Below are 23857 nucleotides of genomic sequence, written 5' to 3' on the forward strand. Positions count from 1 at the left end.
AGAGAGAGGGAGGGAGAGAGAGAGTGAGAGAGAGAGGAGAGAGAGAGAGATGGAGTCTTAGTTTGTGTGTGTGTGAGAGAGAGAGAGATGGAGTCTAAGTGTGTGTGTGGGGTGCGTGTGTGTGTTTGTGTGTGTGTGTGTGAGAGAGAGAGAGAGAGGGAGTCTTAGTGTGTGTGGGGGGTGCGTGCGTGCGTGCGTGCGTGTGTGTGTGTGCGTGTGTGTGTGTCCCGGGGTCCTTTGTGGCGGATGTAATTTAAGTGTGCATGGCTTCATCATAGAGAGGTGATGTGTATGGCAGAGGCCACCAACGATGGGGTGCGAGAGAGAAAATGCCCGTAGGAGGGAAGAGAAGGTGCGTGTGTGTGAGAGGAGTCGACATCGAGAGAACGTGTTTGTTCGAGAGACACCACGGAAGACTACTATATATCGATGGTGCATGTAGGAGGGAATTAAACAAAGGGATGGTCTTATTGGTTTCGGGGATATAGGGGAAGAGTGAGAGGCGCGCGGGGCGGGGGGGTAGCTAGAAGGAGATTGTTAAGTGTGAGTGTGTGTTTTGCCCATCCAGGCGGAAGTTATGTGCACAAAAGAGGAGAACGATTCGATGTGGCGTTAGGATTGAGGGTAATTAACTACGTATGGAGACATAGAGACCTTGAACGTGCATGTGTGAGAGGTATACATGTATACGTGGGATGTGTGTGTGCGCGCGCGCATGATCGAGATAAAAGAAAGAAGACATAAGTCCTAAGATCAACGACATGGGAGAGACGGATCGGTATGACAATATGCATGCATGTGAGAAAGCAGGGAAGAAGGCCCGACAATTGAGCATGTGTTTTTATCTTTAAGAGATAGTGGCGTGGGCTGGAGCATGCATCTATGGCGAGCAGAGGGGGTGAGGCGCAACAATTGTGCAAAAGAGATCAACCTATAAATGCATATGTATGGATAGACATATATAGTGTGGGTGATAGGAAGCAAGAGTCTGTGCGAGAAAGAAATGTTGACGGAGAAACTACAGATAGATACAGAGATGGAGATGCTAGCTAGAGAGACATTCGTTAGTTTGGGTGTCGGAGATGACCGTCGGGTGGTTCAAAGGGTGAAGTTATATATGTGTGTGTGAGGGCACTTGACTGCATGCATGTAGAGAGAAACATATGTAGTGTGCGTGATAGGAATCAAGAGTGAGGGCGAGAAAGAAGGTTGATGGAGAAACAGATAAATAGAAAGATAAAGATGCTAGCTAGTGTGCGCTAGAGATAGGAGTCGAGTGGATCAGAAGGCTGGGTTATGTGTGTGGGTGTGAGAGATAGAGAGAGGGTGCATGTAAGTCACATACAAACAAATATCAGAGAGAAATGAGATCCACAGAGACGGAGTTTTGTGTCTGTGAGAGAGAAAGATATTTCACAATGAGAGTGATAGCTAGAGAGACATATGAGGGAACGCAAGATATCTCTAGGGAGAGAGGGTGTGTTTGAGCGACATACAAGAGAACAATGGAGAAATATGAGACAGAGTTTGTGTTTGTGTGTGAGAAAGAGATATTGAAGAGGAAGAGTCGTAGGTTCTCATATCTAAGGAGCGAAAGACATATCTGTATGAGGGGTGTGCGAGTGGCACACATGGGAATAGTTGAGAGAAATGAGACCCCGGGAGACAAAGTTTTGTGTTTGTGTGAGAGAAAGAGATTCCAGATGGAGAATCATAGCTAGAGACACATAGCAGGGAGCGAGATATACTTAGAGAGAGATAGAGTGATGAAGGTCGATGGAGAGAGTACCGTCAGTGTGTTACGAAGATAAAAGATCATTGTCGACATACAGGTAGCACGAGAGATGCCTGAGAGACGATGAACGCGTATAGGTCCAAAGAGATAGTCCTATATAAGCATGAGTGATAGCTATATGAGACGAATATCTGGATTAAAGGGGATTCAAATATTTAAACTGGAGATCACGACATCGATAATATCATAACGCAAATTGGTGTATCAAACATGCATATTCATTTGAATTTGGGCACACGTGTAATGTTATATAGTTTATCAATATTGGTGATCCATAGATTCTTTAATTACAAACAATACATGGTTCATATGCAATTAGTGTCTAAACGGGATTACACTATATGTTGCGTGTGTGAAACACATTATACATGTTTGAGAAGTTAAAACAACCCGCATGAAACACACACTAATTGGAGACAGTTAGCGAGGAATGCATACATTGGATTTCAACATAAAGTGGTTTCAAATATTTGAAAATCCAAATTGATGGATACAACCTTATGAATCTAAGATCATGCCATTTGTAAACCATATTTATGTATAAATGGTGTTGTGCTTTTGAAAGTATATATGTAAAAAAAATGATGTATATAGAATGTAATTCCAATTGAAAATGGATCCCGCCTGAAAAAAATAGTAGAATACAAACGGGATTCGAATTGAGTTGGCACGGTAAACGTGCACTGTGCAAAATTTGAACGAAGCGGGGAAAGTCGTCGTGACCGCCTGAAACCAAAATCTGCGAGATGGAAATCACTACTGCCTATCCCTGCCACGCAAAGCCTATCTGCTGGATTTCTATAGGTTTCAATAGGGGTAGGTTTGTAATTTCACCCAAACGTGATGTAACCGCCTCTCACCCAGATTCATACACGGTGGGCGCCAAAACATAGTGTGCCCTTGGCCGAAATCGACTCCCTCCCCGATTCATATTCATACACGGTGGGCGCCAAAAACAAACTCTCGTCGGCAAATATTCGGTGTATGCGAGATTACCGTCCTATCCCCAACCGACTAATGTTGCTGTGATGTACGTAGTAGAAATTTGAAACGGGGGCTAAGTTTGTAAATTTCCTTGCATTTGAGACAAGCGCGCCCTGACTACATGGTTCCCCCCTTCCTCTCTACCTCCCTTTTCCCCATTCGTACTCCGTGGGCGCCAAAACACCCTCTCCACCCCACCCTCCTCCGTCCGCCACCCCATCCACCGCAGTCCTCCTCCACCATGCCGGAGCTGATACCCATACGCCGCCGTCCATTACAAGATATCGACCTCTCTCATCCACTCCTTCGGACCAGGATCCTTGCATCCCGTCCTCTCGCTTCATCCCCGCCGTCATCCACCTTGTCGGCGCCGCTCCTACGACCATCTCGTCCACCGCGCCTCGCCGCCACCGTCTACCCTCCTAGATCTGCTTCCACACCGCCGACAGCCATCGCTACCGCAGCACCGTCAAATTTTCACCAGATGCGTACACGGCGCCGCACCAGAGGCGGTACTCTTTCGTATCTGCTCAACTTATTTATCGCAGCAAGAAAATAGATCGCCACTGCTTTACTCTGATTTCTTGTCTTGGTTGCGTAGTTGCCTTTGTCCGGTTTGCACCTCCAGATCCGCCATGGCACGCTCAACACTATACTCCCAATGCTAATGGTTTTTCCCTTTTATATTCCACACTAGTTAAATCACAGTAGACTAAATTTCAAAACTGGGTCAGTCGATTTTTCAGAGCTCACCGGAGTTCGCCGGTGCGATCCGAGGGGCTCGGGTGATTGTGGGGCCACGCCGAACGAAGAAAACTCGACGCGGGTGGGGGTTGGGGGTGGTGGAGGAACACAGGCGATGGGGGGCGGTGGTCCAGTCGGCGGCCCGTGTGGTGTTCTGTATGGGAAGAATCACAGACGAGGAAGAAGAAGGGTTAGGAGACGTAGGATCTTCATCCAACCGCCTAAAATGGTCGAGAGACAGCTGGGAGTTGCATTCTTAATGCGCTCTGGTTCATCATGTGTGGGCACTGCGCAACCAACATTTTATTATCCAAAATCTGCTTGCTCTTCTTTACCATGTTCAATACTGCTGGCCTATACGCGATCGATAGGCTTTCAATTACTAGCGGCAATACAACACCATATTTTCAAGCCAGTTCCACTTTCCCGATTTATATATCGTGGTTATGGCGTACCCATGTTATGTACGCTATGATCTGCCTAGTTGTTGTGTGCTCTTGTTATCATAGTTTGGCAATAAACTATCTATACAGTATATTATGAACCTATCATCTGCCAGCTATCCTTACTTCTGGAGCCTATTTTTTTGTGTACTTGTGTAGATTATATAAATGCACGCACGATATTACAACACCCATGAGCTCTCTCATCAGAATCCAGTGATAGCACATAAGTGTTTACAGGGGCGCCCCTATATTAGCATATCATCTGCATTACAAAGATAATCTCACAACTATTTATGTTTTCATGGTTCTCAGATATTATACGCAATTACAGTTAATATCAGAATTTGCGCATCAGAAGAATATTGTGGAACACTGCAATGACTTACAAAATTGGCACCAAGGCATTGAGTGCCATTTTGGAAGCAACGAAACTCGTACGCTCCCCACCTGTTGATTCTTGTTCAGAATATCATTCTAATGACTATTCTAACCTCGAGGAGTCAAAGGCAGATGGCCTGTCCTGTTCACCCATCAAGGTGTATGTTCTAATTTGGCAAGGTTTTATTGATTGCGCGTATCTTGCATATGTTGTCTTGCATTTCTTCTACTTTGTTGCACCACCATCTGCTTAGTTTACTCATCATATAACTCGAGATGCTATGCCCATCCATTATCAATACATATTCCATCTGTCGTCATACCATGTTTTTCCACTCAAATGTTGTTCTTGTGCATCAGACATCAAAAAGGAAGAGGGTGATTGCCGAACCTGAAGGAGCACCAGCAAAGTCCTTGAAAAACGTGGTGGTGCCGGAGAAATCAGACAGCGCCCCACTTATATTGGTTGTACAACCAGTGACACAAAACATAGGACCGACTCCAGCAGACTGTACCCATACTTCACTAGCCACACCACTAGCCCCACCACACAGGACCTGCACTCCAGCAAAAGGTATACCGATTTCATTTGCCATAGCACCAGCCGTACCACAGAAAAATCCCACTCCAGCAAAAAGTACAGCAAGTCCATGTTGGGGAACGTTGCAGAAATAAAAAAATCCTACGGTTTCACCAAGATCAATCTATGAGTTCATCTAGCAACGAGAGAGAGGAGTGCATCTACATACCCTTGTAGATCGAGCGTAAGCGTTCAAGAGAACGGGGTTGAGGGAGTCGTACTCGTCGTGATCCAAATCACCGGAGATCCTAGCGCCAAACGGATGGCTCCTCCGTGTTCAACACACGTACGGTTGGGAAGACGTCTCCTCCTTCTTGATCCAGCAAGGGGGAAGGAGAGGTTGATGAAGATCCAGCAGCACGACGACGTGGTGGTGGATGCAGCAGCGATCTCGGCAGGGCTTCGCCAAGCTTCTGCGAGAGGGAGAGGTGTAGCAAGGGGAGAGGGAGGCGCCAAGAGCATGGGTGTGGCTGCCCTCCCTCCCCCCTCTTTATATAGGGCCCCTAGGGGGGTCGCCGGCCCTAGGAGATGCAATCTCCTAGGGGGCGGCGGCCAAGGGGGTGCTTTGCCCCCCAAGGCAAGTGGAGGCGCCCCCCACCCCTAGGGTTTCCAACCCTAGGCGCAGGGGGGCCCAAGGGGGGGCGCACTAGCCCACCAGGGACTGGTTCCCCTCCCACTTCAGCCCATGGGGCCCTCCGGGATAGGTGGCCCACCCGGTGGACCCCCGGGACCCTTCCGGTGGTCCCGGTACAATACCGGTGACCCCCGAAACTTTCTCGATGGCCGAAACCTGACTTCCTATATATAATTCTTTACCTTTGGACCATTCCGGAACTCCTCGTGATGTCCGGGATCTCATCCGGGACTCCGAACAACTTTCAGTTTACTGCATACTCATGTCTCTACAACCCTAGCGTCACCGAACCTTAAGTGTGTAGACCCTACGGGTTCGGGAGACATGTAGACATGACGCCTCTCCGGTCAATAACCAACAGCGGGATCTGGATACCCATGTTGGCTCCCACATGCTCCTCGATGATCTCATCGGTTTGAACCACGATGTCGAGGATTAATCAATCCCGTATACAATTCCCTTTGTCAATTGGTACGCTACTTGCCCGAGACTCGATCGTCGGTATCCCAATACCTCGTTTAATCTCGTTACCGGCAAGTCACTTTACTCGTACCATAATGCATGATCCCGTGACCAGACACTTGGTCACATTGAGCTCATTATGATGATGCATTACCAAGTGGGCCCAGAGATACCTCTCCGTCATACGGAGTGACAAATCCCAGTCTCGATTCGTGCCAACCCAACAGACACTTTCGGAGATACCCGTAGTGCACCTTTATAGTCACCCAGTTACATTGTGACGTTTGGCACACCCAAAGTACTCCTACGGTATCCGGGAGTTGCACAATCTCATGGTCTAAGGAAATGATACTTGACATTTGGAAAAGCTCTAGCTAAGCGAACTACACGATCTTTGAGCTATGCTTAGGATTGGGTCTTGTCCATCACATCATTCTCCTAATGATGTGATCCCGTTATCAATGACATCCAATGTCCATAGTCAGGAAACCATGACTATCTGTTGATCAACGAGCTAGTCAACTAGAGGCTCACTAGGGACATGTTGTGGTCTATGTATTCACACGTGTATTACGATTTCCGGATAATACAATTATAGCATGAATAACAGACAATTATCATGAACAAAGAAATATAATAATAACCATTTTATTATTGCCTCTAGGGCATATTTCCAACAGTCTCCCACTTGCACTAGAGTTCAATAATCTAGTTACATTGTGATGAATCAAACACCCATGGAATTCTGGTGTTGATCATGTTTTGCCCTAGGGAGAGGTTTAGTCAACGGATCTGCCACATTCAGGTCTGTATGTACTTTACAAATATATATGTCTCCATATTGAACGTTTTCACTAATGGAGTTGAAGCGACGCTTGATGTGCCTGGTCTTCTTGTGAAACCTGGGCTCCTTGGCAGGTGCAATAGCTCCAGTGTTGTCACAGAAGAGTTTGATTGGCCCCGACGCATTGGGTATGACTCCTGGGTCGGTGATGAACTCCTTCACCCAGATTTCTTCATGCGCTGCCTCCGAGGCTGCCATGTACTCCGCTTCACATGTAGATCCCGCCACGATGCTATGCTTGCAACTGCACCAGCTTACTGCCCCACCATTCAAAATATACACGTATCCGGTTTGTGACTTCGAGTCATCCAGATCTGTGTCGAAGCTAGCGTCGATGTAACCCTTTACGACGAGCTCTTCGTCACCTCCAAAAACGAGAAACATATCCTTAGTCCTTTTCAGGTACTTCAGGATATTCTTGACAGCTGTCCAGTGTTCCTTGCCGGGATTACTTTGGTACTTTCCTACCAAACTTACGGCAAGGCTTACATCAGGTCTGGTACACAGCATGGCATACATAATAGACCCTATGGCTGAGGCATAGGGGATGATACTCATCTCTTCTATATCTTCTCCCGTGGTCGGGCATTGATCCGAGCTCAATTTCACACCTTGCAATACAGGCAAGAACCCTTTCTTGGACTGATCCATATTGAACGTCTTCAATATCTTATCAAGGTATGTGCTTTGTGAAAGACCTATGAGGCATCTCGATCTATCCCTATAGATCTTGATGCCTAATATGTAAGCAGCTTCTCCAAGGTCCTTCATTGAAAAACACTTATTCAAGTAGGCCTTAATGCTGTCCAAAAGTTCTATATCATTTCCCATCAAAAGTATGCCATCTACATATAATATGAGAAATGCTACAGAGCTCCCACTCACTTTCTTGTAAACGCAGGCTTCTCCATAAGTCTGCATAAACCCAAACGCTTTGATCATCTCACCAAAGCGAATGTTCCAACTCCGAGATGCTTGCACCAGCCCATAAATGGATCGCTGGAGCTTGCATACCTTGTCAGCATTCTTAGGATCGACAAAACCTTCCGGCTGCATCATATATAGTTCTTCCTTAAGATAACCGTTAAGGAATGCTGTTTTGACGTCCATCTGCCATATCTCATAATCATAGTATGCGGAAATTGCTAACATGATTCGGACGGACTTCAGCTTCGCTACGGGAGAGAAAGTCTCATCGTAGTCAACCCCTTGAACTTGCCGATAACCCTTAGCGACAAGTCGAGCTTTATAGATGGTAACATTACCATCCACGTCCGTCTTCTTGTTAAAGATCCATTTGTTTTCTATCGCTCGCCGATCATCGGGCAAGTCTGTCAAAGTCCATACTTTGTTTTCATACATGGATTCTATCTCGGATTGCATGGCTTCAAGCCATTTGTTGGAATCTTGGCCCGCCATCGCTTCTTCATAGTTCGAAGGTTCACCGTTGTCTAACAACATGATTTCCAGGACAGGGTTGCCATACCAGTATGGTGTGGAACGTGTCCTTGTGGACCTACGAAGTTCAGTAGCAACTTGATCCGAAGTACCTTGATCATCATCATTAATTTCCTCTCTAGTCGGTGCAGGCACCACAGGAACATCTTCCTGAGCTGCGCTACTTACCGGTTCAAGAGGTAGTACTTCATCAAGTTCCACTTTCCTCCCACTTACTTCTCTCGAGAGAAACTCTTTCTCCAGAAAGGACCCGTTCTTGGAAAAAAAGATCTTGCCTTCGGATCTAAGGTAGAAGGTATACCCAACGGTTTCCTTAGGGTATCCTATGAAGACGCATTTTTCCGACTTGGGTTCGAGCTTTTCAGGTTGAAGTTTCTTGACATAAGCATCGCATCCCCAAACTTTTAGAAATGACAGCTTAGGTTTCTTCCCAAATCATGGTTCATATGGTGTCGTCTCAACGTATTAAGACTGTGCCCTATTTAAAGTGAATGTAGCTGTCTCTAGAGCGTATGCCCAAAAAGATAGCGGTAAATCGGTAAGAGACATCATAGATCGCACCATATCCAATAAAGTGCGATTACGACGTTCGGACACACCGTTACGCTAAGGTGTTCCAGGCGGCGTGAGTTGTGAAATGATTCCACATTTCCTTAAGTGCGTACCAAATTCGTGACTTGAATATTCTCCTCCACGATCTGATCATAAGAACTTTATTTTTCGGTCATGGTGATTCTCTACCTCATTTTGAAATTCCTTGAACTTTTCAAAGGTCTCAGACTTGTGTTTCATCAAGTAGATATACCCATATATACTCAAGTCGTTAGTGAGAGTGAGAACATAACGATATCCCCCGCGAGCCTCAACGCTCATTGGACCGCACACATCAGTATGTATGATTTCCAATAAGTTGGTTGCTCGCTCCATTGTTCCGAAGAACGGAGTCTTGGTCATTTTTCCCATGAGGCATGGTTCACATGTGTCAAATGATTCATAATCGAGAGACTCTAAAAGTCCATCAGCATGGAGCTTGTTCATGCGCTTGACACCAATGTGACCAAGGCGGCAGTGCCACAAGTATGTGGGACTATCGTTATCAACTTTACATCTTTTGGTATTTACACTATGAATATGTGTAACATCACATTCGAGATTCATTAAGAATAAACCATTGACCATCGGGGCATGACCATAAAACATATCTCTCATATAACTAGAACAACCACTATTCTCGGATTTAAATGAGTAGCCATCTCGTATTAAACAAGATCCAGATACAATGTTCATGCTCAAAGCTGGCACTAAATAACAATTATTGAGGTTTAAAACTAATACGGTAGGTAAATGTAGAGGTAGCGTGCCGACGGCGATCACATCGACTCTGGAACCATTCCCGACGCGCATCGTCACCTCATCCTTCGCCAGTCTCCGCTTATTCCGTAGCTCCTGCTTTGAGTTACAAATATGAGCAACGGCACCGGTATCAAATACCCAGGAGCTACTATGAGCACTGGTAAGGTACACATCAATTACATGTATATCACATATACCTTTAGTGTTGCCGGCCTTCTTGTCCGCTAAGTATTTGGGGCAGTTCCGCTTCCAGTGACCCTTCCCTTTGCAATAAAAGCACTCAGTCTCAGGCTTGGGTCCATTCTTTGACTTCTTCCCTGCAGCTGGCTTACCGGGCGCGACAACTTCCTTGCCATCCTTCTTGAAGTTGTTCTTACCCTTGCCTTTCTTGAACTTAGTGGTTTTATTCACCATCAACACTTGATGTTTCTTTTTTATCTCTACCTCTGCTGATTTCAGCACTGAATATACTTCAAGAATGGTCTTTTCCATCCCCTGCATATTGAAGTTCACCACAAAGCTCTTGTAGCTCGGTAGAAGCGACTGAAGGATTCTATCAATAACCGCGTCATCCGGGAGATTAACTCCCAGCTGAGTCAAGCGGTTGTGCAACCCAGACATTTTGAGTATGTGCTCACTGACAGAACAACTTTCCTCCATCTTACATCTGAAGAACTTGTCGGAGACTTCATATCTCTCGACCCGGGCATGAGCTTGAAAAACCATTTTTAGCTCTTCGAACATCTCATATGCCCCGTGCCGGTGTCAAAACCGGCGGATCTCGGGTAGGGGGTCCCGAACTGTGCGTCTAGGCGGATGGTAACAGGAGACAAGGGACACGATGTTTTTACCCAGGTTCGGGCCCTCTCGATGGAGGTAAAACCCTACTCCTGCTTGATTAATATTGATGATATGGGTAGTACAAGAGTTGATCTACCACGAGATCAGAGAGGCTAAACCCTAGAAGCTAGCCTATGGTATGATTGTTGTTCGTCCTATGGACTAAAACTCTCCGGTTTATATAGACACCGGAGAGGGCTAGGGTTACACAGAGTCGGTTACAATGGGAGGAGATCTTCATATCGAATCACCAAGCTTGCCTTCCACGCCAAGGAAAGTCCTATCTAGACACGGGACGAAGTCTTCAATCTTGTATCTTCATAGTCCGGGAGTCCGGGCAAAGGTCATAGTCCGGCCATCCGGACACCGCCTAATCCGAGACTCCTTCAGTAGCCCCTGAACCAGGCTTCAATGACGACGAGTCCGGCGCGCAAATTGTCTTCGGCATTGCAAGGCGGGTTCCTCCTCCGAATACTTCATAGAAGATGTTGAACACAAGGATAGTGTCCGGCTCTGCAAAATAAGTTCCACATACCACCGTAGAGAGAATAATATCTGCACAAATCTAATCTGCTGACGTATTCCGCAGCATGACATCACGCCACGGCCAAGCCTTTACGAATTGTTTTACTGTTCCACCTCAGCGCGTTTAGTGAGGCGGTTTCCTTGGCACGTCTTGTCAAAGCAGAGATCGTGTCCCCTTATTCCGGGATTCTCATCAATACATGCATGGGTAACCCAACCGCGCCATTAACCGCGGCCCTTGGAAGATAACCGAGTTTTACTAGGCTGGTGGGGGCTCATAGCTTCGGCCACCCATATAAGGGGATAAGGATCCACCCTTTCCATTTACGCCTTCTTCCTCCCTTGCTTATCCATTCCTGCATACTTGAGCTCCAGCGCCCAAGTCCGCACTTACCACCTCAATCTTCTCCAATCATGTCCGGAGCGGGAAGTAGATGGATGGCCTCCTCCGTCACGGAGGGGCAAATCAAAAAGTTGAGGAAGGCCGAATACCTGTCTAAAGACATCGCGCACCGGCTTCCAGATGAGGGACAACTCATCCCCACCCTCGGGCCCCATGAGAGGGTCGTATTTCTCCCCCATTTCCTCCGTGGACTGGGCTTTCCTCTTCACCCGTTCGTCCGGGGGCTCATGTTCTACTATGGCCTGGACTTCCACGATCTGGCCCCGAACTTCATCCTCAACATCTCGGTGTTTATCATCGTGTGTGAGGCCTTCCTCCGCATCCAGCCCCACTTTGGCCTATGGCTGAAGATCTTCAGCGTCAAGCCGAAGGTTGTGAGTGGCCGGCAAGCGGAGTGCGGAGGCGCCATGGTGGGCAAGATTGCCAACGTCACATGGCTCGAGGATGCCTTCGTGGAAACCATCAAAGGGTGGCAATCGGGGTGGTTCTACATCACCGAGCCGCGTGACCCTGAATGGGCAGCGGCCCCCGAATTCCGATCTGGCATCCCTACACGCCTCACATCTTGGAAAGAAACGGGCCTGTCATGGGGTAGTTCGGCAGAGGTGACCGGACTTCAAACCTGCATCAAAGATCTGATAGACAGGAAGGTCAAACTTGTCACCATAATCCAGGTCATGCTTTTCCGCCGGATCCTCCCTTGTCAATGACGGGCCTTTAATCTATGGGAAGTCGACCCGGCTCAGCACCAAACTTTGTCCAGGCTCTTCGATACAATGCATGAAGATGCCTGGAAGGTGCTTTTCAAGAGCTCCGAAGTCCATCCTCCCATCACCGAGGATCGCGGATTCTGCGCGAAGCGCCAAGCCAGTGCGGTAAGCTCAATTCTCCCATTACGGGGTATTTGTTTTCCATAGTTTTGATTCTATGCAGGATCTAAACTCCCATCCCTTTAACAGGACTGGCAGAAGAAGGCCGGATGGACCAACTGTCCGGCTCCTTTGCCCGAAGACCCAGCGGATGCCCATTTAACGGAGCTGCTGGTTCCGGCACCTCACGTGGTGCCGGAGAAGAAGGCCAAGAAGAAGGCCACGGGGACTCGAAAGAGTTCCCGACGCTTGGTGGTGTCGGATTCATCGCCTAACAACCCCGAGGCACCCTCCGCCTCTGAGGACGAGGAGGAGGAAGAAGAAGAAGCCTCTCCCCCTCCAGCGGGGGGAGGAAAGAAACGGAAGGCCGCCCCAACTGGGGAGGCCGGAGGGTCCAAGAAGGGGAGGACCCTTCTGCCGGACTACGCCTCCGATCCTGAAGACAGCGGGGAGGAATGGCCATCCAAGGTCAAGCCCCTGGCAAAATCGTAAGTATCCGGATACCCGAATAACTTATGACGCTCCTCTATTGTATGGTACCTTCTGACGCCGAATTCAATCATGTAGTCCGCCCAAAGCTCAGCTTGGCGATTCGTCGAACGGCTCCCTGGATTCGTCGGATGTGAACAGCGCTTCACTTTCGACGGCCTCCTCCCCTCTCCCCACGGAAGACGCCGAGGTGGAGTCCCAAAAGGAACTAAACCAGGAGGGGTGGTCCTGGAGGCACCGCGAGGTGACCTCCCGGACTCCAGGCCCAAAGGGGGTGAAGCCCCTGAGGGGTCTAAGTCCGGCCCTGGGCCGGACATCGCTCCGGAACCTTCAGTGGTTCCGGGGTCTGGCAGGAGGCGCCTTCGTAAGAAGGCCCAGCCTACGACGCCGGCGGCCTCCGTCCAACCAGAGGCGCCGGACAATTTGCTAGAGGTGCTTAACGGCGCCTCCATCGACAAGGAACACCGCACTGTTATGAGTGCAGTGATTCAGAAGGTTCAGTCCGCCAAGAGTGGCTGACAGAAGCCTGTACAAGCCTGCTAACAGGCTTTGAGGTATGTATTCAAAACATATAAAAATGTTATCGCATAGACAGTAGCCCCTGATGCTCAGTTTGGTGTTCGGAAAGAAAAGCCAGACTGAGGATCTAAAAAAAAGATATACGCAGTAGTCTAATATAAATATGTCAATATGGGAATGCAGGCTGCGCTGCTGACCTCTGCCGCACTGACTGCGGAGGTCGATGCATTGAAGCAGAGCCTCGAGCGGTCCAAGAACGAGCTCGGCCGTGCCAAGAAACAGCTCGAGGACAAGGAAGGTATGTAACACCTTATGTTAGTATATAAAAAATACCTGGTTGCAGATAATGACAGGACCAGCGTGAATGTTGCAAGGGCCACAACTCAGGTGGCAACCCTGAAGGAAGCGCTTTCCAAGGCCGAAGATAATGCGGCCATGGAGCGCACAGAGCGAGAGAAGCAAGAGGCGAAGACGGCGGAGGTGCAGCAAGAGCTCGATGCTCTCGCGAAGAAACATGAGAGTTTAGAGCGTGACTCGAAGACTCGAGAGTCCGAGCTTGCCTCGGCGCTTGAAAGTGCCAAGGCCGAAGCCCAAAAAGTCCTCCAGGAGATAGAGGCGATGAAAAGGATTGCGGCGGGTAAGGAATTCTTTATGCAAAGCAAGCATGTGAAAGTAAATTACCTGTTACTTACCCGCATCCGGAGCTCTCCAGGAGCATTCGCAGATCTGCCCCGCAATGTATCCAATGCCTCCGCATTCTATCGGGCTGAGGAAGGAAGCTCGACGGAGAAAGTGTTCTGGTCCCAGTATGCTGAGGCCGGACACCCGGTGCCCTTGAGCGACCAGCTGAAGCAGTTGGTCGAGCTTCATAAGGCAGCCGAACAGGCCATGAAGGGCCTGATAGGCCAGCTGTGGCCCGGGGGGGTCATGCCGTTGAGCTACTTTGGGCTGGTGCGGCGGCTGGTGGATGCATGTCCACGGCTTGAAGTCATCAAGCGCTCCGTGTGCATCGAGGGCGCCCGCAAGGCTTTTGCCCGTGCTAAAGTGCACTGGGGCAAGCTGGATGTTGAGAAGCTTGTGGAGGGTGGGCCACCGGAGGGGAAGGAGCATCGCAGGCCCGAGATGTATTATGAGAGCGTCCTGAAGGGTGCCCGTCTTGTGGCGGAGGAATGTACCATGGATGTAATGTTTGAGTAAACTCGCTCGTGTTTATCTTCTGCGCTGAAAACTTGTTCATATGTGCTAAGCAACGCTTTTTGAATCTAAAATATTACCTTCTGTGCGGCCGTTTATGAAATCTAAGAGATACAAGTCGTCGGCTTCTACCCCCATGCCACGAGTGCTGGGGTGTTCGGGATAAACCTGAGCGCTCTTGTTCCCATTCTTGGGTCCATCTAGGGAGGCGCTCAGCACAACGAACAAGGCCATCGGACTTATAATGCTTTATCACTCTCACTTAGCCATAGAATTCTATGATTTTAAATTTCGGTGAAGCCCCTAGTATTCGGAAGACCGAGTTCGGGGCGCTATCCACGCCTAGGCCAGATAAGTCCGGCTCCTCGCTCTAAGTGGCATAAGTCTTTAAGGACTCGAAAACCTCTCGAACAGCGACCGGTCTCTCGCACTATCATGACGGTCAGTTTTAGCTTTCTCTACTGAGGTGTTAACCCAGCTCAACTGGGGCACAATCGCAGTAGTTCTCCCAGCGCTACCTTAGCCAACATTGCGGAACGTAAGGTACCAAAACATGGGATCCGGGCAAACCCAACTATTGACCCAAGACATGATTCGGAGCCGATGCATATAGTGCTATAAGTTCGGGGTGACGCACTCATGAGAGTGTTCGGTCTTCTCACACCGTATTATGGGGTGCTTAAGCCCCTGGTGTATTGGCCGTACCAAAGTGTACGGTTGCGTAATGTCATGACTGAACATATTTGTATAAGAATAAATGAATACAATAACAGATAAGAGCTATGTATTGTTTATTAAAAAGGGCTGCTATGAAAGCAGAACGATACAAATAGTGCGATAAGCAAGAGATGGGATTATTTAACATGTCCCCCTCCAGGGGCAAGCTACGATACTTTAAGTAAAACAGGTATTTAACTCGTTATAGAGACCACCTGGATATTTGACGTGGCTTGTTGTCTCCCTGGCTGTTGCATCGTGTGTTTGGTGAGTGAATTACCGGACAGGCCTTCCGAATAGTTGGGTCCTGAAATTATATAAAAAGAAAATGGCAGAATAGGGAGCCCCTGGTGCGGTTGAGCCGCACTCTGGGCGTGCCGTGGTTGTGCCCCTCCCCTTATGCCCATGGTATTTCCAGAGCATAATTATGTACGTGTGGTACTACTATCACCATATGGGGAGGGCTGGGGTTGGGGCCGCACTGCTATGCTTGCTCAAAACGTGCCAGCTGGTTTTGTTGCAGGTTGCTTCGGGCGCGCTTGACGTTGTCCGGACGTTTAACAGCCGGATTGGAGAGTTGCCTTGAGAGGCTACTTTGTACTTCCGCCGCCAGGGCCACCGTGTTCTCCTCCGTTCGGAGAGAGCGTTCGGTGTTTCCGTTGACCTGACTCCGTGAGGGCCTGGCATCTTGAGCTTGAGATATGCGTAGTGCGGCACCGCATTAAATTTTGCGAATGTGGTTCGTCCGAGCAGGGCGTGATAGCCACTGCGGAATGGGACTATGTCGAAGATTAACTCTTCACTTCATAAATTATCCGGGGATCCGAAGACCACTTTGAGTGTAACCGAGCCTGTACAGCTGGCTTCTACACCTGGTATGACGCCTTTAAAGGTCGTCTTTGTGGGTTTAATCCTTGAGGGATCTAAACCCATTTTTCGCACTGTATCCTGATAAAGCAGGTTCAGGCTGCTGCCGCCGTCCATGAGGACTCTGGTGAGGTGAAATTCGTCAATGATTGGGTCTAGGACCAATGCGGCGAATCCGCCGTGACGAATGCTAGTGGGGTGGTCCCTTCGATCAAAAGTGATCGGGCAGGAGGACCATGGGTTGAACTTTGGGGTGACTGGCTCCAACGCATAGACGTCCTTGAGAGCATGCTTCCGCTCCCTTTTGGGGATATGGGTTGCGTATATCATGTTCACCGTCCGCACTTGCGGGGGGGAGCCCTTCTGTCCCCTATTGTTCGACGGCCGGGGCTCCTCCTCGTCATCGCTATGCAGCCCCTTGTCTCTGTTTTCGGCACTTAACTTGCCTGCCTGCTTGAACACCCAACAATCCCTGTTGGTGTGATTGGCTGGTTGTTCGGGGGTGCCGTGTATCTGGCACGAGCGATCGAGTATCCGGTCTAAACTGGATGGGCCCGGAGGGTTTATTTTGAATGGCTTCTTCTGCTGACCAGGTTTAGAGCCTCTGAATCCGGCATTAACTATTGTATCCTCAGTATTGTCGCCGTTAATGCGGCGCTTGTGCTTGTTGCGACGTGACCTACCATTGTTGTCCTTGGTATCCGAATTGCCAGGGCTCTTGTTTATATTATTGCTACGAGCTAGCCAGCTGTCTTCTCCCGCGCAAAAGTAGGTCATGAGTGTCGTGAGGGCTGCCATAGATTTTGGCTTTTCCTGTCCTAGGTGCCGGGCAAGCCATTTGTCTCGGATGTGGTGCCTGAAGGTTGCAAGGGCCTCTGCGTCTGGACAGTCAACTATTTGATTTTTCTTGGTTAGGAACCGTGTCCAGAATTGTCTGGCCGATTCCTCTGGCTGCTGGATTGTGTGGCTTAGGTCATCGGCGTCTGGTGGTCGCACATAAGTGCCCTGGAAGTTGTCAAGGAATGCGGATTCCAGGTCCTCCCAGCAACTTATTGACTCTGCTGGCAGGCTGTTAAGCCAATGCCGAGTTGGTCCTTTAAGCTTGAGCGGGAGGTATTTGATGGCGTGTAGATCGTCACCACGGGCCATGTGGATATGAAGGAGATAATCCTCGATCGATACCGCAGGATCTGTTGTGCCATCATATGATTCAATGTTTATGGGTTTGAAACCCTCGGGGATTTGATGATCCATTACTCCGTCTGTGAAGCATAGTGGGTGTGCGGCGCCCCTGTACTGGGCTATATCGCGACGTAGCTCGGATGAGCTTTGTCTATGGTGTTCGGCCTGGCCGTATTTATCATATTCGGCGTGATGATTATCGTCACGTGACATGGGGCGCCCATGCGATTCGTAGATCGATCTTGTTTGCCTTGCCTTGTCCTCCAATATGTCTCGCAGGTCTGTTGCGTTTCCCCGTGCTCTGGTATTTTTTGAGCGGCACCGGGGTCCGGCTTGAGTTGAGGGCCGAAAGGCCTCTCTGTCGCGGCCATGGGGTGGCCGATCGAGCGCATCGTACGCTGGTGATGTAGGTTTAGTTGCTTCCTCCTCTAGTTGGGGTAGCAGTCTGCGCTTTGGGTAGCTCTTGGAGGGGCGTTCGAGTTTATACTCTTCGGCCGCCAGGACTTCAGTCCATCTGTCGGCTAGCAAATCTTGGTCAGCTCTAAGTTGTTGCTGCTTTTTCTTGAGGCTGCTTGCCGTGGCCATAAGCCTACGTTTGAAACGCTCTTGTTTGACGGGATTCTCTGGCATGACGAATTCGTCCTCGTCGAGGCTTGCCTCCTCTTCGGAGGGAGGCATATAATTGTCGTCCTCGACCTCCCTATCTGCCGCTCTCTCATGAGGGCTGGCTTCTCCCTCCTCCTGCGCTGAATCCTGCTGGAGGGGGTTGTCTTCGGCACTGTCCAGAGTGTTGTTGTCTCCAGTGCCGGACTCGCCGTTTTTACTTTGGCAGGATTTAGAGCGGCGCCGCTGATGCCGGCGCTTAGGTTGCTTCTTGGAGGGGTCGTCCTCTGTTTTTTCATCGCCATCCCCTGCTTTGGGGGTGTCCACCATATATATGTCATATGACGAGGTGGCTTTCCAGTGCCCTATGCGTGCTGGTTCTTGGTCGTCTCCTTCATCGGCGTCCATACTGTCGATGTCTTCAGAGTTGAAGTCGAGCATGTCGGTTAGATCGTCGATAGTGGCTACGAAGTGGGTGGTGGGTCGGCTTCGAATTTCTTCGTCGTCCGCATCCCAACCTTGCTGACCATAGTCCGGCCAGGGCTCTCCTGACAAAGAGAGAGACTTTAGTGAATTCAGGATGTCGCCAAAGGGCGAGTGCTGAAAGACGTCCGCGGCGGTGAACTCCATGATCAGAGCCCAATCGGGTTCGATCGGAAGGGGTGCGGGAGATTCGGAGTCCGGGACGGAGTCCGACACCTTGGAGTCACAAGCCTCACAAAGGACTGGACTGGTATTGGGCTCTATCGCCGTAAAGATTGCGGCTCCTAGGGCGGCATCCAACTGTCCATCCCCGGCTGGCGCAGTCGGCTCCGAGCTAATGGTCGGAGCGGACGCCTGAGCGGCGCTCTTGGCGCTGTCCGGTGGCAGAGCTAGATCATGCCCATCGTGACAGTGCAGCGCGCTCGGCCGTGGCTCGAATCCGTCAAAGATCAAGTCCCCATGGATGTCGGCTGTGTAGATTAAGCTTCCAAATCTGACCTGATGGCCAGGGGCGTAGCTTTCGATCTTCTCTAGATGGGAAAGCGAATTGGCCCGCAGTGCAAAGCCGCCGAATACAAAGATCTGTCCGGGGAGAAAAGTCTCACCCTGGACCGCGCCGTGGTTGATGATCGAAGAAGCCATTGGGCCTAAAGGTGACGACACAGAGGAACTCTCAATGAAAGCACCAATGTCGGTGTCAAAACCGGCGGATCTCGGGTAGGGGGTCCCGAACTGTGCGTCTAGGCGGATGGTAACAGGAGACAAGGGACACGATGTTTTTACCCAGGTTCGGGACCTCTCGATGGAGGTAAAACCCTACTCCTGCTTGATTAATATTGATGATATGGGTAGTACAAGAGTTGATCTACCACGAGATCAGAGAGGCTAAACCCTAGAAGCTAGCCTATGGTATGATTGTTGTTCGTCCTATGGACTAAAACTCTCTGGTTTATATAGACACCGGAGAGGGCTAGGGTTACACAGAGTCAGTTACAATGGGAGGAGATCTTCATATCAAATCGCCAAGCTTGCCTTCCATGCCAAGGAAAGTCCTATCTGGACACGGGACGAAGTCTTCAATCTTGTATCTTCATAGCCCGGGAGTCCGGCCATCCGGACACCCCCTAATCCGGGACTCCCTCACCCCGTGTTGCTCAAAACACTATTGGAGCCCCGGTTCTAAGCTGCAAAGCATGCCGCACTGAACGAGGGAGTAATCATCAGCACGAGACTACCAAGCGTTCATGACGTCTTGGTTCTCTGGGATGGGAGCTTCACCTAGCGGTGCTTCTAAGACATAATCTTTCTTTGCAGCTATGAGGATGATCCTCAGGTTCCGGACCCAGACCGTATAGTTGCTGCCATGATCTTTCAGCTTGGTTTTCTCTAGGAACGCGTTGAAGTTGAGGTGAACATGAGCGTTGGCCATTTGATCTACAAGACATATTTGCAAAGGTTTTTAGACTAAGTTCATGATAATTAAGTTCATCTAATCAAATTATTTAATGAACTCCCACTCAGATTAGACATCCATCTAGTCATCTAAGTGATACATGATCCGAGTCGACTAGGCCGTGTCTGATCATCACGTGAGACGGACTAGTCATCATCGGTGAACATCTCCATGTTGATCGTATCTTCCATATGACTCATGTTCGACCTTTCGGTCTCTTGTGTTCCGAGGCCATGTCTGTACATGCTAGGCTCGTCAAGTTAACCTAAGTGTTTTGCATGTGTAAATCTGTCTTACACCCGTTGTATGTGAACGTTAGAATCTATCACACCCGATCATCACGTGGTGCTTCAAAACGACGAACTTTCGCAACGGTGCACAGTTTGGGGGAACACTTTCTTGAAATTATTATGAGGGATCATCTTATTTACTATCGTCGTTCTAAGTAAACAAGATGCATAAACATAATAAACATCACATGCAATTAAACAGTGACATGATATGGCCAATATCATATAGCTCCTTTGATCTCCATCTTCGGGGCTCCATGATCATCTTCGTCACCGGCATGACACCATGATCTCCATCATCGTGTCTCCATGAAGTTGCTCTCCAACTATTACTTCTACTACTATGGCTAACTGTTTAGCAATAAAGTAAAGTAATTACATGGCGTTAAATCATTGACACGCAGGTCATACAATAATTAAGACAACTCCTATGGCTCCTGCCGGTGTCATACTCATCGACATGCAAGTCGTGATTCCTATTACAAGAACATGATCTCATACATCACATATATATCATTCATCATTCATCACAACTTTTTGGCCATATCACATCACAAATCATATGCTGCAAAAACAAGTTAGACGTCCTCTAATTGTTGTTGCATGTTTTATGTGGCTGCAATAGGGTTCTAGCAAGAACGTATTCTTACCTACGTGAAAGCCACAACGTGATTTGTCAACTTATATTTACCCTTCATATGGACCCTTTTCATCGAATCCGCTCCAACTAAAGTGGGAGAGACAGACACCCGCTAGCCACCTTATGCAACTAGTGCATGTCAATCGGTGGAACCTGTCTCACGTAAGCGTACGTGTAAGGTCGGTCTGGGCCGCTTCATCCCACATTACCGCTGAAGCAAAATAAGACTAGTAGTGGCAAGAAAGTTGACAACATCTACGCCCACAACAAATTTGTGTTCTACTCGTGCAAAGAGAACTACGCATAGATCTAGCTCATGATGCCACTGTTGGGGAACGTTGCAGAAAATAAAAAAATTCCTATGGTTTCACCAAGATCAATCTATGAGTTCATCTAGCAACGAGAGAGAGGAGTGCATCTACATACCCTTGTAGATCGAGCAGAAGCGTTCAAGAGAACGGGGTCGAGGGAGTCGTACTCGTCGTGATCCAAATCACCGGAGATCCTAGCGCCGAACGGACGGCACCTCCGTGTTCAACACACGTACGGTTGGGAAGACGTCTCCTCCTTATTGATCCAGCAAGGGGGAAGGAGAGGTTGATGAAGATCCAGCAGCACGACGGCATGGTGGTGGATGCAGCAGCGATCTCGGCAGGGCTTCGCCAAGCTTCTGCGAGACGGAGAGGTGTAGCAAGGGGAGAGGGAGGCACCAAGAGCATGGGTGCGGCTGCCCTCCCTCCCCCCTATTTATATAGGGCCCCTAGGGGGGCGCCGGCCCTAGGAGATGCAATCTCCTAGGGGGCGGCGGCCAAGGGGGTGGCTTGCCCCCCAAGGCAAGTGGAGGCGCCCCCACCCGTAGGGTTTCTGACCCTAGGCACAGGGGGGCCCAAGGGGGGCGCACCAGTCCACTAGGGGCTGGTTCCCCTCCAACTTTAGCCCATGGGGCCCTCCGGGATAGGTGGCCCCACCTGGTGGACCCCCAGGACCCTTCCGGTGGTCCCGGTACAATACCGGTGACCCCCGAAACTTTCCCGATGGCCGAAACCTGACTTCCTATATATAATTCTTTACCTCCGGACCATTTCGGAACTCCTCGTGATGTCCGGGATCTCATCCGGGACTCCGAACAACTTTCGGTTTACTGCATACTCATATCTCTACAACCCTAGCGTCACCGAACCTTAAGTGTGTAGACCCTACAGGTTCGGGAGACATGCAGACATGACCGAGACGCCTCTCCAGTCAATAACCAACAGCGGGATCTGGATACCCATGTTGGCTCCCACATGCTCCTCGATGATATCATCGGTTTGAACCACGATGTCGAGGATTCAATCAATCCCATATACAATTCCCTTTGTCAATCGGTACGCTACTTGCCCGAGACTCGATCGTCGGTATCCCAATACCTCGTTTAATCTCGTTACCGGCAAGTCACTTTACTCGTACCATAATGCATGATCCCGTGACCAGACACTTGGTCACATTGAGCTCATTATGATGATGCATTACCGAGTGGGCCCAGAGATACCTCTCCATCATATGGAGTGACAAATCCCAGTCTCGATTCGTGCCAACCCAACAGACACTTTCGGAGATACCCGTAGTGCACCTTTATAGTCACCCAGTTACGTTGTGACGTTTGGCACACCCAAAGTACTCCTACGGTATCCGGGAGTTGCACAATCTCATGGTCTAAGGAAATGATACTTGACATTTGGAAAAGCTCTAGCTAAACGAACTACACGATCTTTGAGCTATGCTTAGGATTGGGTCTTGTCCATCACATCATTCTCCTAATGATGTGATCCCGTTATCAATGACATCCAATGTCCATAGTTAGGAAACCATGACTTTCTGTTGATCAACGAGCTAGTCAACTAGAGGATCACTAGGGACATGTTGTGGTCTATGTATTCACACGTGTATTACAATTTCCGGATAATACAATTATAGCATGAATAACAGACAATTATCATGAACAAAGAAATATAATAATAACCATTTTATTATTGCCTCTAGGGCATATTTCTAACAGTCCACCGGCCGAAGACCTATCCCAACTGCAGAGACGGCCAATTCCTGCAGATTGGAACCCCATTCCATTTATTCCCAGTTTAAAAGACAATGCTTTCCATGTTGTTAGGGACTACGTGCATATATTCCCATCATGGGAAGATTATAGTGAAGACAAACACCATTTTCACATCTTCCTGTCCAACTTACGTGTAAGTGCTATTATTCATGGTTATTATTTTCCTGTTTTTTGCTGATCGAACACATCAATGATTTACATTACATTGTTGTAACTAGGTGAGGGTCAATCTGGATGGTCATGACGAGCAAAGCTTGCTTGTGCTTTTCAAGGAAGCATTGCAGCAGTATCGGTGTTACCTGAGGAAATCACACTTTGATGGCAAGTCTATAAATGAATTTCCGGTGAAGTCTCTTGTGCTAAATTTAGAAGACATTGAATGGAAAAACCTTGTTATGCACTGGTCTCGTTCCCAGGATGAGGTATTGTCTATGAAATCACATGACAATTTGAACTTCTACTTTTCCGCATGTGCCTTACGGATCTTTTTTGCAGGAAATCAGCTCGAAGAAGAATTCTGGCTTGAAAAGAACGACAGGATATCGCAAATATGCTGCCCGCTACTTTGCTCTTATTAGTACATGTTGTCCTGTATCACTGTACTTGCATACATACCTTGTTCATTATGTGACAGCAGTATGCATGATAGCTTGCTTATCAATTGTTCGCTCCAAATTATCTGATCTGTATGAATGGTTACATTAGTGTAGAATATATCCAATGCCAATGAATTTTTTTAGCTCTGCATTGTTCTTGTAAGTACATGTTGTCCTTTATCAGTGTACTTATATTGACAGGTAGTTGTTCATGTACCATCACTCTGCAGCTTATTTTCCTTTGCCCTCCATTTTCTACACATCAGATCTATATTTACTCTTACCATAAGGTTGGTACTGAAGAAGTTTAGTTGTGCATTGCTCTTGGCTATGCCTTTTGCCTGTATCGCTGCACATACATTTATAGCTACTTGGTTATGTAGCATCACTCTTCATCTTATCTTAAATATTCTC

The sequence above is a fragment of the Triticum aestivum genome, chromosome 3B (assembly GCF_018294505.1).
Source record: "Triticum aestivum cultivar Chinese Spring chromosome 3B, IWGSC CS RefSeq v2.1, whole genome shotgun sequence".
NCBI classification, from domain to species: domain Eukaryota; kingdom Viridiplantae; phylum Streptophyta; class Magnoliopsida; order Poales; family Poaceae; genus Triticum; species Triticum aestivum.